This window comes from Convolutriloba macropyga, chromosome 7 (assembly GCF_964194025.1).
Source record: "Convolutriloba macropyga chromosome 7, txConMacr16.3, whole genome shotgun sequence".
In the NCBI taxonomy this organism is placed as follows: domain Eukaryota; kingdom Metazoa; phylum Xenacoelomorpha; order Acoela; family Convolutidae; genus Convolutriloba; species Convolutriloba macropyga.
In genome coordinates, this window is record NC_134474.1 from 3,767,501 (window position 1) to 3,781,045 (window position 13,545).

Consider the following 13,545-nt stretch of genomic DNA (forward strand, 5'->3'; position numbering starts at 1 on the left):
GCATTGATGTTCCTGCTTCGTATACGAGCATCATTTTATTACAAATTCTTCCATATTTGGATACATTAAATGATTTCCATTTCCTGTTTCGGTTACTAACGTCAGTTTTTCTACAAAATATTTCCTTCTTTGGTTACTTTGTTCTTATTGGACGGAATTCACTATAAATAGGAGCGACAAAGTTAGACATCATCATTCTCTTTCATTTCCTCAAAATTAATTTCGTCTCTGTTCCTCATCGTCCTGCTAACTATTCTTCAAAACTTTATACAATTGAGTTCCTACATTCACATTCTTCTTATCTACAGATCTTACTTCAGTTGTAACGTTTATCTGTTTGTAACTTAGATATTCTTTTTGTCCTACTATAAAGTGAAATTTGTTGTTTTCTAACTTACTCTCTACTTGACAGTTTTCAATACGTTCATTTACAAACTGCTTTTGTTTCTAAAAAATCCACTTCTATCAACTCATCTGAACAAAATGGAGTTTACTGTGCAAAACAACAGTCTTCTGTACTCATTTTCCTTCACTGAGGAGACTGCTCGGATAAGTATTAAAGACTTATCAAACGGATTATATGAGTCTGTAATGACTTTACCCATCACTGTGTGGCATATTATTGAACATCAGCGACAACAGTTCGACACCTATCATCAGGGTCAGGTTCCAATTACGGAGAATCAGCTTGGGACTCAAGCGATGGGACACGAAGTTGCTGTTATTAGTGGGCACCACTATCCCCACGTTGCTGGGACAGAATTTCCACCTACCTACGTCGCTGGCAACATTCAATATACTTTCCCTTGGGAAGAAGGGCAAATTCCCAACTCTTGGTTCTCTAGCCCGGGTGTAAATCAAGTTTTGAGTTCAGTGGAGGAGTAAGGGAATTTGCTTCAAACTGTGTCAAGCTTTGATGGGAGCGAGCTAAGTGTTGATACTAGCACTTGGACAGCAAATGAACAGCAGAACTTTGATCCGGCACAGTACTATGGTTCTACTGATATGTCGACTACTCCATCAATGACATCACCTTCCATAGAGGATGGAACGGCGCACAATCCAATTTTGCTGACTGATGAAAATTCAACAACTTCAATCAGCGTTCAACCAACTGATCCTCCAGTAATATTTGAACGTTCTAGACCTTTTGGGAATGAGATTCAAAACTTACCAGAGTATGTTGTGAGAACTCTGTTTGAATAGATTCGAGTTGGTACAATTTTCAGCTTCATTTGTAATCGATCTTAACGGAAAAGTTGTATGTTAATTTATACATTTTCCTGGTGATGTATTTAAACATTCTTTATAATATAATTTTTCTCATGTGAGCTTTCTTTTCTAAACCAGTTCACAAGGATATAATCAAACGAAATTTTGAAATTTGAAACTTTGTTACAAAACTTGATATTTAACGGAAATAGCATTATCAAAACTCGACATTTAACAAAAGTACTTGATCAAAAATTTGATATTTAAGAAAAAAACTGAGCAGAAAATTGATTTCTAAGAAAAAACCTGTATGAAAACTCAATTTTTAAGTTGTTATAGAAAAAGAAAACTTGTCATTTTACAAATTAAAAAATCTCTTCCTTTTTTGCGTTAAATTATACCGTAAACTGGTGAAAATCAGGAAAAAATTTGCGCTTTATTGTATCCAATTGGAAACTGTTTTTTGATATTTAAACAAAAAGATTGAATGAAAACTCGACATTTAACAAAAATTTGGTTGAGAAAACTCGACTTTTATTAAAATAAATTGTTCCAAAACCCAACAGCTAACAAAAAATTTTGTGAGAAAACTCGACTTTTAAAAGAATAATTTGTTAGAAAACTTGACATTTAACAGATTAGAGGTATCAATTTAAACATTTAAGAAAAAGATTGTATAAAATGAGAAATTGAATTTTCTTGATTTTTAAACCAAATATAAAAGTGATACTATGTAAATAATTGTGATGCAATTACAAATTTATTACTTTCTAATTTCAAGATATAACAGAGAATTATCAATTAAGCCATGGCCGTCTAACAAACAGTCAACAATTTTTATCAATTCACCCTCATATTTTGAGTTTTTAAGAGATTGAATTCTGTCCGGAAAAGAAGATCCCATTGTTTGTGTGCTTACATTTCTTTGTTCAGCGCGCAGTAGATGTCTCTTGAACTTCTTTCTACTCAATCTTTTTTTAGACACACTAGGTAACTTCTCAACATATTTGTACTCATAATTGTATTGTACTGCTCTGTCTAACTGAGTAAAGACAAGTCCCGATTCTTCCAAAATATTGCCAAAAAATTGATGTTTATATAATGTATATAAGCAATCAACTGTCTGATATAAATAGGAGAAATCTTCCAGTTTTTGAAGCAAGACTTCGATGGAGAAAGAAATGAGAACAATGTGATATCGACAGGTTTTCAGGGGACAGAAACTGTTGTGTGAAGCAACAACATATTCACTTGTAAGAATATATGGTCTATAATGTTTGACAGATACAGATATAAACAACGCCTTTTCACAGAATTTTTTGTAAAAGTGTGGTAAAACCTGACACATAACTGCTGCCATTCTGAAAAATTATTTAGTATGTTCAAATAAGGAAATCAATTTCTTTAGAACTTAGGGAACTAATTTATTTATTATAAATAAAACCAAATTCCAAATAAGGAAATCAACTTATAAATTATGAAGGAATTCAAATTCCAAATAAGGAAACCAATGAAATTGTTATGTGCAATTTAAAATCTCATTTGAACTATGAATCAATTCAAGAAACAGCGGATTAAGAAATTTCGATGTTTTACTTGTTCAAAATATTTTTGTCACTACTTCTCTCTAATGCAACACAAACGTGCTAAACACAAAGACACTTTTTCTATAATGATTCAAAAATTTCTTTATTGAAAATTTCTGATTAGAAATCCTTTTAAGGAAGAATTCTAAATAGACACATTTTTCTCTTCCTTTTTGGGAAATTGTGCGAAAACAATGATGTCATTAGCATAAAAGGAAATTCTGCGTTGTAGAGGCCCTTAATTTTTTAAGCAAATCATTTAATCAACTTCTCGCAGCTTACTCAAGTTACGTAAATGTCTCTCTCCAAAGTATCTCCTTTTTACTCGCGCGCTCCATCAATGTTTACAGATTCACAACCTAAATTGGGTACTGATTCCGTCACATTTTATATTGACTTTGGTTCTCATCCAAACAGATTTGGGAGATTTACTGTGTCCCAAATATTTAGAAATGGACAAAATTACTCGGAACCAACTTTTTAAGTCTTTAAAAAAGATAAATGTGGAACATTTGTACCGACAACTGAGAATTGGAGATTACGAATTCAAGAAATTTTGTCTTCTGAAGAACGATCTGCTGAATGGAGACTGGGAAATTCGAGAAATTCCAGCTCAATTTGAGAAGAACACAAAAATGGAAGACGTGCTGCAACAATTTCACAAAGCAAGAGAGATCAGCATTGGAAAAAATCGAAGACTCTACGTTACCTTTATACAGTACGTTCAGGACAATCCAGCTTCAGTTTATGTCCAGATCCGACTATTTTGTCGCAAAGAGAGCAATGAGTTCAAGCAAGTGACTTACGTCAGCAATAAAATGGAAGAATTCAAGGAACTCATTGAAAATTTTAAAGATTTCTCTAATATTGAACAATGTACATTTCAATAACTACTGCTGCGCAATATTATAATGTGTTTTTTTTATATTGAATGATGAATATTTGGTGATTATATGTATTTTACTTTCAGTAAACATTTTTTCATTTGAAGCTTTTTTCTTCTTAGAATGAGTTGGGATATTGGATGCTCTAGAAACATTTTCTTAAGTCTCAGAGACAAATCAAAAATTTTTCACGTCAGGTTACATCACGAGCTTAAAAGGTATTCATATACAGTGCTTGCAGCGCAAAATTTTTCCAATTTGGATAATTTAGACGTAGAGTCCCAAATTTTTGAATTCAAGTGGGTTATTCATAATGGACTGCGCAGAACAACTCTAACATATCGTTCTGACAAACAAGAAATTTCCATTTCTCAACGTCGCTGGAACGGATATCAGTGGAGTTTTCTTACAAAGATTGATTTGAAAAAAGAGGAGTATAAAAATCTAGTAGATCATCTACCAACACTTCTTTCCTATATAGAAAATTACAAAAAGACTTGCATTATTGGTAAACATTTTCAATTGTTACAGAACCATACTTTCAATGTTCCCTACGAACGAAAAACGTAAAAACTGTTTTCTCGCAGCGTGTAAAATTTGGGACCGAAATGTCGATTTGAACGAAATTGATCAAAAGTTTCCTCACGGAGGAAGAATTGGATATGGAAACTCTCTTTTGGACTTTTTCTTAGCTAGATCAAAAATTTTTCGTCTATATGCAATTTTACATGATTCTGCTGGAGCTGTGAAAACAACAACAGACGAAGGACCAGGTTATTGTTACATGCTGCCGCAATTACCCAGCTCCTGTCTTCTAGGTCATATAACTGGATTATTCTTTTGTCTCTACATCAAAGTTTGTCATCCTCATATTTTTAAAATACTAGATTGTTAATCATTTGTCAATTATCTCAGCTAAAAAGAGGATGACTCTCGTTGTGTTTCATATTGAGTGCTTGGAGGGAACAGTTGTCAAGGAGCTGGGAATTTTCAAGGACGGAATTGCGTTAGGATATACATTCTTCCCACCGAATGACTACAAGCCAACATTTCAAGCAAAGTGGAACACAAAGAATTTACATGGAATAAACTGGAATAATGGAAAAGTTGATTACTCAGATCTTCCAACCATTATTCTTGAACTCAATATTTTTAACATCTTTAGACATTAAACCATAAAGAGATTGATAATGTTGATAGAAGTAGTAAATTTTGTCGAACTCTGGTTGAAAAACTCCAATTGTTAACCATTCACGTATAAGATGAGATTTCCCAGATCCGCTTGGACCAACCAATGAAATAAAAGTTCGTTCTTTTGTGGAAATTATCTTGTTCATAATTTAGGTGAAGGTAAAATATAACCAACTGTACTAGAAAGGATTGCAATCCAAACTGTTGTTTCTTCACACGTTGTAGCCAATGTTATTCGTGCTATACAACAGACCAGAATTACGAGTATAACAAAAAATTGGGACAGAAAAACAACTAGAGACCTATTGCAAGAAAACCCCTACCGACACAAGAAAACATTGCACTGTGCAGAGAAGAAAGCTTATGCTTATGGAACTTGGGTTCTTAATTTTATTGACAAAATTCAAAATTTGTAAACATTTTTATATACTTTGATTGTAATATATCCTATTGTCTTTTAATTAATTTTCAAAATCATTTTTTTCTCCTACAAAACATAGAAAAGTTGCTTCAAAAATGAGAAAGTTGAACAAATTTTGTCCTAGCGTTACACAGTTATTCTTCATTTCAATTTTGTCGTTTTTCTTAATTTTGAATTTATTCTCCTTTTTATGCTTTCTGTTATTAATTCTTGTAAAGAGACAGTGTTTTGGCTGTCGCTGTTGTTTGTTTCTTTTTTATGTTTAGAAGCTTATCTCATTTTTTTATTTATTTACATCACAATTCAGTTGAAACATTTTCTCTATCGTCTCAATGATTACGCTTAAATGACTGAGCATACAGATAAAGGATTTAGTTTGGGTAATTTTGTCTTTGATGATAATAATCACGAACGACAATCATGGAAATGTTTTGGACAGACTTGTAATAGGTCTCTAGTCGTTTTTCTGTCCCAATTTTTTGTTATACTCGTAATTCTGGTCTGTTGTATAGTACGAATAACATTGGCTACAACGTGTGAAGAAACAACAGTTTGGATTGCAATCCTTTCTAGTACAGTTGGTTATATTTTACCTTCACCTAAATTATGAACAAGATAATTTCCACAAAAGAACGAATTTTTATTTCATTGGTTGGTCCAAGCGGATCTGGGAAATCTCATCTTATACGTGAATGGTTAACAATTGGAGTTTTTCAACCAGAGTTCGACAAAATTTACTACTTCTATCAACATTATCAATCTCTTTATGGTTTAATGTCTAAAGATGTTAAAAATATTGAGTTCATAGAAGGAGTTGTTTTTGAGTTTATTCAAAACCTCCCAAATAACGGAACAAAGTATCTGTTAATTTTTGACGACTCTTGTGAGGAGATTTCCAGCTCTAAAGATTTCGTTAAAATTGCAACAGCTGGAAGACATAAAGGACTCAGCACAATATACATCAAACACAATTTATTTCATCAGAGTAGATTAGGAAGAGATATAGAGTTACAAAATACTCATATCGTCTTGTTCAAATCTCCTAGAGATGTACTGCAAATAAACACTCTGAGCCAACAGTTGGGATTAGGTTCACAATTAAAAGATTGGTATACCAAAGCAACTTCTATTTCTTATGGTCATTTACTTATTGATTTAACTCCCAAAACAGTCGACTCTCATCGATTTTGTACAAATAGTGGATCGATTCCTTCAATTTTTTTCCTTCCACAACATAAACAGCAGACCACATTTTTGAGTGATGAGCACACAACATCTCTCTACTCTGACAACGTACCGAAGTTATTCCCGAAACTTCAAAAGAACTTACCTAAAAAATTGTCCGAAAGAATTTATTCAGTTCCTAAACGAGTGCATCGTAAACATGCTCAGAGGAGAACTGCAAGATATTCAAAAACGAGACGTAAAAAAGTATCAAGACCAAATTCATTAGCTTATTCTAAAAAGAACTGGAATAAATAAAAGGAGAGCAATTGTAAGTTCAAGGAAAGGAATAGAACTTATATCAATTCTAACTCCGTCTATCATTAACCGTCTTCCTTGAAATGGAACAGTTTGTTTTGATTCCTCAGCAGCTTTACGAACAAAAGTTCAAATTACATGTGTATAAATTGGACAAGAGTGAGAAAAAAGTTAATTTCGTTCCACAAAATTTAGATTCTCTTCACAAGGACATCACCACTAACACAAAATCATTCATAAACGAGTCAGTTGTAGATCAAATACACAAATGTCCTCGATTCATGCTCTCCCTCAGTGACTCCATTTTACTGGATGGAAGAGATACAAATGTAGCATTTACAGATTTTATTTACGCATTGAAGAGAAAAAATATTGCATTTCCTGATATATATTACACAATACTTGATGCTACAGGGATAAGTCCGAGCAAAATTGTAAACAAGGATGCCAAAAGCAAAGACAGAGGGAGTTGGATCCCTTTCAAAATCTGAAAAAGCGAACTTTCAACGATTATACAAAGAAGGAAAAGCTGCATTTGGATCGGTTAGAAATCTTCAAAAAACGAGCGGTTTATCAAGAAGGCAAGGTTATTTCCTTTCTCCACACTAAAAATTCCTATACAAAATACCGTCAAGCAAATCGACATTTTAGACGATTACCTGCATTTGCAAAGCGGATAAATGAAATTTGGTGTCTTGATTTAGCTTTTATGGACAAATTATCAGAGTTTAATAACGGAGTAAAATATTTATTAATCTGCGTTGATGTATTTTCTCGTTTTGTCCGTGTTCAACCAATGAAATCAAAGTATTCTACAGATGCTGTAGCAGCTTTCAAAAAAATGCTACGAAAAAACAACATACCACAAAAAGTATGGGTTGATCAAGGAACAGAGTTTGGTGGCGAATTTCGGAAATTTTGTGGACAAAAGAAAATTAAAATTTATTCAACGAGAAGTGAAACAAAAGCTGCCGTAGCTGAGAGAGCTATCAGATCTTTGAAAAACATTATTTATCGCTTCATGGAAGAAAACGGGCATAAGTACCTTGTAAAAATGGGATCTTTCCTAAATACAATGAATAGTAGAGTAAATAGATCTACAGGTAAAGCTCCAAAGGAGGTAAAAACAAAGACTTTTTATCAATTTTTTACAAAAATCAGATCAGACAATACAAAAAACCTCGGTTTAAAGTAGGGGATAAAGTACGAATTTCGAAATACGATATTCCTTTTAGAAAAGGATACAAGTCACAGTTCACGAGTGAAATCTTTGAAATTGTTAAGATTGCCACGTACAAACCTCCAACATACAACCTCAAGGGAGAGCAGGGTGATGAAATACTAGGAAAATTTTATGAGCAAGAGCTCTCAAAGTGTATCATTTAGTGATGAACTCTTTTATGGTAGAGCTGGTTTCCAACGCATCCTTTGATTGTTATCCAAATAATACATTGAGTTCTTTTACCAATTTCCTTCCCGAACAGATTAACCTTGAAGGAGAATGGGAGGAGGCAATAACCGAACTATCATATCCATCTTTGTACCAGAATATTACAGATGGAAAATTTTTCTATCTAGACGCTGCAACTCCAGATACAAAACCTTCCGATTATTATACAATTGATGCAGGACTATATCCATCAATATCTGATATTGTGAACGAAATGAACAAACAAATTCAGGAAAGAGAAAAGTATGAGAAAACCCCAATCAAATTAAAAGTCAACAGAGTTACACAGAGAATATCCCTAAGCCTTCCTAATGAAAACTCGTTACTAGTTATCTTCAGTACTGATCTCTGTCACGTATTTGGGTGTGAGGAAGCTGTTTACCGAATGGGTGTTTTTATGAGTGGTGCTGGACCACATTTTCCTAAATTTCCCTATGATATTGTTCGAATTCATACTCTCATGATATACAGTGATATTGTTGAATACAATATCGTAGGTGATAAAAAGCCGCGCTTTTGAGATGAATTCCGTTTATTTCTAAAATTAAGAATGGAGACATAATATCTACTGGACAATATATGAATTATCAAAACTTCCCAAATCTACAATTTAAAAAAATTCTTAAAAATTCTTTCCAGAGCATTAAACTTGAGCTCCGCGACTCATACGGTGAAAAAGTTCCCTTCAATTCAGTAGGTGTAACAAGAGCTGTATTGATGTTCAGAAGAGCTTAAGACAATCATTTTTAAAATTAAGTTTACAAAAAATGGTTGCAGACAGTGATTTACCGTATTTTCGTGGTTATTCAAGACAAAGGGGAAGAGGATTTGGAGCTTTAGCACAAACAATTGGGAGAACTGCAATTCCTTTTTTGAGACGATATGTTGTACCAGTAGCTAAAAGAGTTGGTGCTGACTTGATTGAGTTAGCTGCGCCAGAAATCGGAAATGTATTAGCTGGAAGGAAAAAGTTCAAATCTGCAGCCACAGATGTTGGAAAGAAAAATTTACGTAAACAACTAGGAGGAGGAAAACCTGGAAAACGACGTATTATTCGAAAACGCTCGCCAAAAATCAGTCGAGGTCGTCGAACTAGGAGGGATATTTTTACCAAACTAAAATGAATACCAGATCAACAAATGACAGTAATTTCCGTTATGGACATTTTACAAATTCTTGCTTGGAGATTTTTGACAAAATTTCGGTTTTGGAACCAATTGAATCATCCCATATTCAAGAAGTTTATCCCAGCACTTCATTGGATGAAAGCAGCATTGAATTTGAATTTGAAACAGATAGAAGTATTTATCTCGATATGAGAGATATTCATTTACAAATTAAAGTTGGATTACAAAAAGGAAGATTATTTGGCGATTTCTTGAAAAAAGAGGAGCATGGAAAACCAGATATGGGTACGACTTTCACTGATGATGATTTACAATATTTGACTCATGTCAACAACTTGGTACACTCTCTTTTCTCCAACTGCGAAGTGTATTTAAACAATCAACAAGTGTACAACTCTAACGGACTCTATGGCCACAAAGCTCTGATATCCAATGAATTCAATGCTTCTACAATGAACAATGAAGGAATTTTGGCTTGTCATGGATACGAATTTGAGAAAGATCGGATACGAATTTGAGAAAGATCCTAGTGATTTTGAAAAAAGTCCGTTCATAGATAGGGAAGAAGAGCTTTTGTTGAAAGATGGGGTTACCTTATATGGTAAACTTGCAATCGACTTATTTCAATGTGAAAAATTATTACTTCCAAATACAAAAATTAGACTCAAATTGATTCGAGCGAGACCAAATTTTGACATGATTTCCTACAATCTACATGTTTCTCTTAGAGTTCTTGACTGTTCAGTTTTTACGAGACGTGTTGTCGTTATTGAGGTCTATCACCAGACAATCAAGCATCAACTAACACATCAACCAGCTTGCTATAATTTTATGGAGACAATTGCGCGAACATTTATTATTCCTTCTGGACAAAATCAATTTATTCAGGAACATGTTTTCAATAATGCCCCAATCAGACGAATTGCAATAGCAATGAACACTAATTCAGCATTCCCCGGACATTTTCAAGAAAATCCTTTTCATTATCGAAAGTTTGGACTGCGGGAGCTGAGAATTGTTCGAGGGGGGGAGAGCTCTTGTCTCAATTGATACAACCAACAATTGTAGAGCTTATGTTACAACAATGAAGGCAATGAACTTCAACGAAGAAATTCCTGCGTTACCGAATGATTTCTTCACAGATCATTATGTGCTTGTATTCGATCTCACATCACTTCAAGATGCTGGTGAAAATGTTCATTATCCTGAACTCAGTGGGGAAAGTCTTCGTTTAGAAATGTTCTTTGAACGTCCGCTAACCAATGTTACCGAGTTACTTATTCTGGGAGAACGAATCTCAACAGTTAAAATTGATCAGTTTGGAACAGTTGCTAAAAATGTCTGAAGAACTCTGCATTAATCAAGATTTTTTATTTTCTTTTCAATTCTTTATGGTTTTTATATTATTGCCTTCTGCGTTGGAACATTTGTTGGATATGTACTTTCATCTTCCAGTTGCAACCCTTTTCACACTATAATATCAAGATAGGGAATGGATGGAAATTGGGGTAGACCCAAACTTATATATGTACTCCAAACTTATATGTAAACCTTATTTGTGCAGTATTCCTGGGATTTTTAATCATCATTATTATCTTTCATCCCGATGTCACAGGTAATAGTGAAGACAGAGTAAGTAAATCTACAGAAGATCTGATACGTAAAATTCCCCAATCTAAAGATTGTTGCTTTACTGAAAAAAACGAATCATTTCAACTTGATTGTAATGTGAGAAATCCCTGTTCAAACGGAGCTTGCGAATTGAAACAGAAGATTATTTGTCATGGATAATCAATCTCTTCAACAAATTATTGAACGCATTCCTGAGCTAAAATTCAAATACATTGGATCGTTTCCAGCAGATTTCATTCCAAATTTACCCAAATTCAGCTTTGCAATCATTAACACTGCTTCGAGTAAAGAAGTCGGTGAACATTGGATATTGATTGCTCGACTCAACAGAAGCTACTATTATGCGGATTCTCTGGCTCGATCAGTAACACATTACAAATTTTTAGGTAAAAAGTACCAAAAAATAATACATCGACCACTTCAGAAGATGCAAAATTTGTGTGGATTCTACGCAATTTTTGCAGCATTTCAACTATTTAAGTTTTTCCAAACCAACTTGAACAATATTCATGATGTGCACGTGTTAAATTTTTTAAGTAACTATATGTAGTAGTGTTCATTTTGGTATTTAGTAAGCTGAAGTTAATAAAATCGCTAGTATATGTTTCTCGTAACTGTTTCTCGTGAGTTTTCTAAACTTTTTTTATCGAACTTTATTAACCACTCGGCTAAGTGTACCTTAATGTTCATTGAAATTTATACAATTTATTGTAAATGATTGAGTAATTTTGTATTTTGATGCTCATAATTTGTACTGTGTCTGTCATTTTATACTATTTTAATTCATTTTTTTCATTTTTTTAACATATTTTTTCAAATAATGTAAAAAAAATAATGCATATATGCATGTAAATAGCAAGATGGCGCAGTGGGAGCGCGCTGGGCCCATAACCCAGAGGACGGTAGATCAAAACTACCTCTTGCTATCTTGACTTTTTCCAATTAGTGAGCGCGCAAAAGACATTTGTTACACAATTGATTCAAACAATTAGGGGAACAATCTTTGCAATCAACCTAAAATTTGTAAAAAAAAATCAACATGTCACATAATTACCCCTCAGATAACTAGGGTAATTGAAAACCCCCACCAATTAATTTCACAATTTAATAACATAAAAATTGTAAACAAAATTCAACCTGTCACATAATTACCCCTCACATAATTACAGCAATTAATTACCCACGCCAATTCTATTGTTCTCAAGTGAACACTTAATAACTACACAAACATTGATATTTTCCCCTCAAAATTTCAGCCTATCAGGAGCGTCTCCGAACCTGATTGGCTGAATTTCAGCCAATCAGGAGCGTCTCCGAACCTACCCCCACATTTGCACCGACTATACTACTAGAAAATGTACATGCACAAATACATACACAAAATCTATACCCTATCTTAATACATGGCGGCACCTAATCAATACATGTCCGCGGCTATAACTAATCTTAATACATGTCGGCGGCTATTACTAATCTTAATACATGTCGGCGGCTATAACTAATCTTTATACATGTCGGCGGCTATAACTAATCTTAATACATGTCGGCGGCTATAACTAATCTTAATACATGGCGGCTATACCCAATCTTAATACATGGAGATTCTATTCCTAATCTTAATACATGGCGGCTATACCCAATCTTAATACATGGAGATTCTATTCCTAATCTTAATACATGCAACCTATACCTAATCTTAATACATTAAGACCGCTAAACCTAATCTTAAAACATGCAAATTCATTCCCTATCTTAATACGTTAGGGAGGACCCAAATCCCGAAAAATACGCTATACCCTATCTTAATGGGGGACCTCACCCTCCCGGGGAGTGTAGCTCATTATATTACTACTATTATATGATGTTATATCTTAAAACAGATGTATTATTATCGGTAGATGTATTTGAAAGGTTAAGAGATAAGTGTTTAGAATATTATGAAATAGATCCTTGTTATACAAATTCTACTCCCGGTTTAACTTGGTTATGTGGATTGAAATATACTGATGTTAAACTTAAATATTATAAAGAAAGTACAGTTAATATTTATGATACAATTCAACATGGTATTAGAGGTGGGTTAGCTTCAGTATTAGGTGATTGTCATGTAAAATGTAAAAATAAAGAAATAGATCCTGAGTATACAGGGAAAGAGAATTATCTAAAATACTTAGACTTCAACTCATTATATGCTTCTGCTATGGTTCAAGCTTTACCTACTGGCGAGATCAAAGTATGTGAAGAATTGGGCTACACTAGATCTAGCTCTACAAAGGGTTTTATCTATACTATTGATGTAAAGTATAATGATGAGTTGAAACAAAAGACAAAGAATTATCCATTCTTTCCAGAAAAGACAAAGGCTAACATTGATCAGTTTACAGACTATCAAAATGAAAATAAAGAAAGGATATAAACCCAATGAGAAGTTAATGTTGAATTTAACGGATAAAAACGATTATGTAATTGATGGTGAGATGTTAAATTGGTATTTAGCTAGTGGTTTGAAGTTGGAAGATAATACAATTAAGCAAAAGTTAGAGTATAGTAAGAGTGAGTG

The 13,545-nt window shown here is 33.5% G+C and overlaps 1 protein-coding gene and 1 non-coding gene across 2 annotated transcripts in view; both read left to right on the plus strand.

The window, feature by feature from the left end:
* The window catches only part of LOC142342463 (receptor-type tyrosine-protein phosphatase eta-like), a 102,846-nt gene that overhangs the window by 85,559 nt on the left and 3,742 nt on the right, over nt 1–13,545 (plus strand). The gene's annotated exons all lie outside the window — the stretch shown is intronic.
* Trnam-cau (transfer RNA methionine (anticodon CAU)) lies at nt 11,840–11,911 on the plus strand. The gene has a single exon. It is a non-coding gene; the product is annotated as a tRNA-Met (tRNA).